A 6,990-nucleotide genomic window follows, 5' to 3' on the forward strand; every position below is an offset into this window, starting at 1 on the left:
ATATTAAAGTATGTATTAATTTAGTTTGAGTACGGATTCCGTCCTTCGTTGATCATACTCATATGGAAGTGAGTATTAATTTAGTTTGAGTAAGGATTACTTCTTTTGTTGATCGTACTAAATGAATCGGCAAGTTTAACTAGACGCAAATAGGATTATATATATTTCTTGTTGATAATGCCAATCGAACAGACATGAGTTTAAATTTGTATAAATTGGATTACATATGTATTTCGTTGATCAAAACATTGAATATTAATGCTTTCACACTAAATGTACTGCCATGAATTTTAACTCAGTATATCAGTAAAACTACAAAATTTTGCTGAGCATACTAATTGTTCATATGCACGAACGTACATAATTGATCATACCAATTGTTCATATGCAGTAGGTTTCGGATCTATGTTTTCTTTGGAAATGAAACGAGCCACCATGTTCGTGCTCGGCTCCAGCACCAATTTCTCCCATGCATCATTGGCATCTCCACCACATCGAAGGAATACCTCTGTGGCGTTTAACCGATAGATCTGCCACCCAAATTCCTCCCTCATCCTCAAGATCTTTTCAACTTGACGGCAAGCTAATTTGCAAGTATTCATCTTAATTTCATCTATAGCTGCCTTAAGAAGCTTAGCCCTAGTTTCACCATCGACTAGACCCTCACTCCTGAAGAATTCATCCATCTCGGGGACCCCGATGGCACGCCTAATCCCATAATCATAGTCACGAATTTTTGGGTCAAAAAATGCCTTGCCCTCCTCCACCAACCCGCTATCCACCATCTGATCAACCCTTTTCGACACGTACGAGTGCAAGACCGGGATCGCCACGTCCATCCAGAGATAGCAACACTCGTACTTGGAGGAAAACTCAGTGTTGTCAGTGACAAGTGCCTGTATGAAGGAATTGGACCCTCCAGCAATGATTGGTAACCGATTCTTTTGTACGATGGCATCAGCAGCCAGCAATGCATGATGCACAAAATCATGTACAGTGAAATCCACCTCGGGATCAATGATTCCGAGCAAATGGTGCGGCACGCCGTGGCATTCCTCATTGCTCACCTTATTGGTTACTATGTCAAGGCCCTTGTAGACCTGAATTTTGTCCGAGTTGATGACCTCTGCCCCGAAACGGGTGGCCAGGTCTATCGCCAGGCGCGATTTGCCTGTGCCAGTGGCACCCAATACCACCACCACCTTATCCTTCCCTTGGTGCTTGTTCATCATGCCCCGAACTGAAAAGTTTGTCATGCTAGATTGTGCTGGCTTCCAAGCGGAGATCGACATTTTAATTGGTAATTACTTTTACTTTTTGTAACACCTGTCAATTTCATCACACAAATAAAAAAAGAAAAAGGACACGTGTTAGAATACTCTAAAACAAAACTTGTACCAAATACAATCTACTATTTTAGAATTTCTATCTATCATAGAGTGACAAGCCCTTCTCAACTCTTGGATTAATTTCTCTTCTTCAAAACGATTTGTTTGAAGAAAAACTTCAAACATTTGTATGCTCTAGAGAGAATCACGAACAAGTTCCATTGATGTGAAAGAAATTACCTGGACAATTGTTTGAAACATGAAGAAACATAGGATGTGTAGGGGGGTATTTATACACACATACGTACACATAATGTAGAACAAATCAAGCCATTCATGGTAATAACTACACCCCTATCCCTATCCACTTACTATATAACAATTCAAATAAATCATGAGTAAGGCTCTGTCCAAATTACAGTATTTTTTACTGTATTTACGGAATAGGAAAAGAATCATTAATTATTGCGAAGCTGTCGTAAAAAGATAATACAAATACTAATCATAATTAAGATGTCAAAATCTACACCGTGCAGGTACCATAAGAGATGCAATAAATCCATCGATAATTATTTTTTGTAAAAAAAATTCTTGGGATGTATAATGAGTAATTTTACGATATTGAATGAGAAAAAAATTATGAGAAATTAAAAGATAATGACAAAGTACGTAGTCATTTGCTTTTGAGTAAAGTCAAGTGAGTTTACAAAATTGAATTTTGAATCTCAAAAGGTATCCTCATTAATTTGTCAACCTACTATATATGAAAAAAAGATATATTATAATGACAAAATCGATATTAATTTAACGTTAATAAATGTGTTCTACAGATTTTATCTCTTATTTAGATTTACTGAAATTTAATTGGAGCAAATTCTGAATGTTAATTATACTATTCTTGTAATTGTTACTATATGCAATTGATTCATGTATTTGGACATTTTGTGGTCCATGATTTATATGAAAGTAATTAAGTTGCAGTATCCATCCGTTGATGTTACTGATTGATCCATTTATTTTAGTTTATTTTGTTTTAGTTTTGTAATAACGCTATTGTATGCAGTAGTAATTTAGTTTCCTGAATTATTTTACATGAATTCTTCATTATATGTTACAGGAATTAATCACACAACTTATTCCTCGTTAATATTCAGGAATATAGCAATAATTAATATGCTCTTATGGATATCATAAATGTTAACATGCGATCACAATTCGTGTTAGTCATCTTATATTAATATATTCACATTATACATTTATTCATCTATCTCAAATGCAATCACGAATAATTTGATTTACTTTATCCCTATGCACATCAAAAAGAAATATACATAATCCTATTTGCGACTAGTTAAAACTTTCCGATACATTTAGTACGATCAACAAAAGATGTAATTCCTACTCAAACGAATCAAATACTCACTTCCATATGAGTATGATCAACGAAGGATATAATCCGTACTCAAACTAAATTAATACTTACTTCCATATGATGCTTCTACATATGTACGAACAAAATTTATTATCTCTACTTATACAAATTAAACTAGTGTTTGAACAGTTAATATAAATTACTAAAATTGTCAAAATTATAAATTTTGTTCATGCTTATGTGGAAGCTTCTTATGGAAGTAAGTATAAATTTATTTTGAGTATGGATTACCTCTTTCATTGATCATACTCATATGGAAGTGAGTATAAATTTAGTTTGAGTAGTATAGAGCGGAAATCACTAGAAAATCCTATCCAACTATTACAAAAATTGGAGTACGAAACACCATCGATTATTACAGGCCAATATACAACTTAAATGATAATAACAAATGAAAGAAATAATGAAATAATTAAATCAACAGTATAGTGATTAACATGCTTAAAGCAGCTAGATCCAATATCTCGATAAAGGAATACGGTCACAAGGCACTGTTTCCACAATGAACCGACTCACGGTAACTCCACAAACCAAGAACCCGACCACAACTCCGATCACTCAGATCTCAGTATCACACGGTCATAGGGACCCCTACAAAATATTTCTCAAAGAACTTTGGCGAATGGTGAAGGAGATAAACAGCTTGATTCATGTTTTAGCCGAAAGGGAGAATCCCCTATTTAAAGGGGTGAAAACAGTGGTAGAGAAGGAAAACCTTGGTGGCTTTCCTAAACCATTAGATTTGTTTATGAAAATGGCCCTGGCTCTCGGAGAACAGAAGGCAGAAAATCACAGAGAGGATTCGGAGAGGAGAGGAAGTAGACAACGCAGAAAAAACAAATAAGAGGGAAACTGAAATTTAGGGCTAGGGGTGTGATATAAGTAGGTAGATTGGATGGGTCGGGTTACTGGGTCGGTTGTGGGCCGCCAAGTGGGTCAGGTAATTGGGCTGCCAAGGTCGGCCTTTTAATAAGTCAATAGGCTACAAATTATAACAAGTAGGGATTACATCTTTTGTTGATCGTACTAAATGTATCGGCAACTTTTAACTAGCTGCAAATAGGATTAAATATATTTATTGTAGATCATGCTAATCGCACGGGCATGAGTTTTAATTAGTATAAATGGGATTACATATATATTTCGTTGATCAAAGCATTGAATATTCTTGCTTTCATACTAATTCTACCGCCATGAATTTTAACTCAGTATATAAGTAGAACTACATAATTTTGTTGATCATACTAATTGTTCATATGCAAGAAGGTACATATATATTTTGTTAGTAAAAGCATCACATTATGCTTGTAAACTAATTGTAAGAACATTGGTTTTAGACTGGACCAACATAATAACTTCTTTGGTACACCACAATAATTGCACGTACACGATTTTTCACTTGATGATCATAATAAATACACGGAACATGAATTTTTACTTGGTATAAATACGTTCGCACAAGACTATATTATACTTTATTGATACAAACATCATTAATATATTCACATTTATAATTAAGACAATTTGCAACTTTTCTTGACATATTAATTGTACTGACATGAGCTTTAAATTGATATGAGTAGGATTATATTTCAAAATAATTCTATAAACAATGTTTAATTTGGTAACTAGGACTAAATATTTCATTGATGGAAGCACCATAGATATACGTATATGAGTTTTATTAACATAGATAAATGTTACAAGAATTAATCACAAATCTTATTCCTCGTTCATATTCAAGAATATAGCGATGATTAATACGCTTTTATAGATATCATAAAAATTAACATGCAATCACAATTTGTGTTAGTCATATTATACTAATATATCCGTATTACAAATTTATACATCAACCTCAAGTGCAATCGCGAATAATTTGATTTAATTTTCAACTTTCTTCAAGAACTCCAGATATATATGTGTACATATATATCCACCTACTCACCCATAGTATTTTTACTTATATTTTATTGATAACACTAATTATTTTAGTAATTTTAATTCTATTAATTCTATAATTTTTATAATTTTAGTCTTGTAAAAACTAATTATCATAAGTTCTATAGGACAAAAAATGACAGCCCCTCATAAATTACAAGACAGAAACTGTATTTTTATACCTATACAAATAAGTAGGATTTAACATTTTAATAATCACACTAACTGCTCGAACACTAGTTTAATTGGTATAAGTAGAGATAATAAATTTAGTTCATACATATGTAGAAGCATAATATTAAAGTATGTATTAATTTAGTTTGAGTACGGATTACGTCCTTCGTTGATCATACTCATATGGAAGTGAGTATTAATTTAGTTTGAGTAAGGATTACTTCTTTTGTTGATCGTACTAAATGAATCGGCAAGTTTAACTAGACGCAAATAGGATTATATATATTTCTTGTTGATAATGCCAATCGAACAGACATGAGTTTAAATTTGTATAAATTGGATTACATATGTATTTCGTTGATCAAAGCATTGAATATTAATGCTTTCACACGAAATGTACTGCCATGAATTTTAACTCAGTGTATCAGTAGAACTACAAAATTTTGCTGATCATACTAATTGTTCATATGCACGAACGTACATAATTGATCATACTAATTGTTCATATGCAGTAGGTTTCGTATCTATGTTTTCTTTGCAAATGAAACGAGCCACCATGTTCGTACTCGGCTCCAGCACCAATTTGTCCCATGCATCATTGGCATCTCCACCACATTGAAGGAATACCTCTGTGGCGTTTAACCGATAGATCTGCCACCCAAATTCCTCCCTCATCCTCAAGATCTTTTCAACTTGACGGCAAGCTAATTTGCAAGTATTCATCTTAATTTCATCTATAGCTGCCTTAAGAAGCTTAGCCCTAGTTTCACCATCGACTAGACCCTCACTCCTGAAGAATTCATCCATCTCGGGGACCCCGATGGCACGCCTAATCCCATAATCATAGTCACGAATTTTTGGGTCAAAAAATGCCTTGCCCTCCTCCACCAACCCGCTATCCACCATCTGATCAACCCTTTTCGACACGTATGAGTGCAAGACCGGGATCGCCACGTCCATCCAGAGAAAGCAACACTCGTACTTGGAGGAAAACTCAGTGTTGTCAGTGACAAGTGCCTGTATGAAGGAATTGGACCCTCCAGCAATGATTGGTAACCGATTCTTTTGTACGATGGCATCAGCAGCCAGCAATGCATGATGCACAAAATCATGTACAGTGAAATCCACCTCGGGATCAATGATTCCGAGCAAATGGTGCGGCACGCCGTGGCATTCCTCATTGCTCACCTTATTGGTTACTATGTCAAGGCCCTTGTAGACCTGAATTTTGTCCGAGTTGATGACCTCTGCCCCGAAACGGGTGGCCAGGTCTATCGCCAGGCGCGATTTGCCTGTGCCAGTGGCACCCAATACCACCACCACCTTATCCTTCCCTTGGTGCTTGTTCATCATGCCCCGAACTGAAAAGTTTGTCATGCTAGATTGTGCTGGCTTCCAAGCGGAGATCGACATTTTAATTGGTAATTACTTTTACTTTTTGTAACACCTGTCAATTTCATCACACAAATAAAAAAAGAAAAAGGACACGTGTTAGAATACTCTAAAACAAAACTTGTACCAAATACAATCTACTATTTTAGAATTTCTATCTATCATAGAGTGACAAGCCCTTCTCAACTCTTGGATTAATTTCTCTTCTTCAAAACGATTTGTTTGAAGAAAAACTTCAAACATTTGTATGCTCTAGAGAGAATCACGAACAAGTTCCATTGATGTGAAAGAAATTACCTGGACAATTGTTTGAAACATGAAGAAACATAGGATGTGTAGGGGGGTATTTATACACACATACGTACACATAATGTAGAACAAATCAAGCCATTCATGGTAATAACTACACCCCTATCCCTATCCACTTACTATATAACAATTCAAATAAATCATGAGTAAGGCTCTGTCCAAATTACAGTATTTTTTACTGTATTTACGGAATAGGAAAAGAATCATTAATTATTGCGAAGCTGTCGTAAAAAGATAATACAAATACTAATCATAATTAAGATGTCAAAATCTACACCGTGCAGGTACCATAAGAGATGCAATAAATCCATCGATAATTATTTTTTGTAAAAAAAATTCTTGGGATGTATAATGAGTAATTTTACGATATTGAATGAGAAAAAAATTATGAGAAATTAAAAGATAATGACAAAG

At 34.5% G+C, this 6,990-nt stretch overlaps 2 pseudogenes; both read right to left on the reverse strand.

Moving 5' to 3' along the window:
* Positions 1 to 368: 368 nt before the first annotated feature.
* On the reverse strand, positions 369 to 1,232 carry LOC148789394 (adenylate isopentenyltransferase 5, chloroplastic pseudogene; annotated as a pseudogene).
* A 4,132-nt stretch (positions 1,233 to 5,364) lies between these two features.
* On the reverse strand, positions 5,365 to 6,228 carry LOC148789395 (adenylate isopentenyltransferase 5, chloroplastic pseudogene; annotated as a pseudogene).
* Between the last annotated feature and the right edge of the window lie 762 nt (positions 6,229 to 6,990).

This window comes from Sesamum indicum, linkage group LG1, assembly GCF_026168435.1.
Source record: "Sesamum indicum cultivar Baizhima isolate 11 linkage group LG1, ASM2616843v1, whole genome shotgun sequence".
NCBI classification, from domain to species: Eukaryota; Viridiplantae; Streptophyta; class Magnoliopsida; order Lamiales; family Pedaliaceae; genus Sesamum; species Sesamum indicum.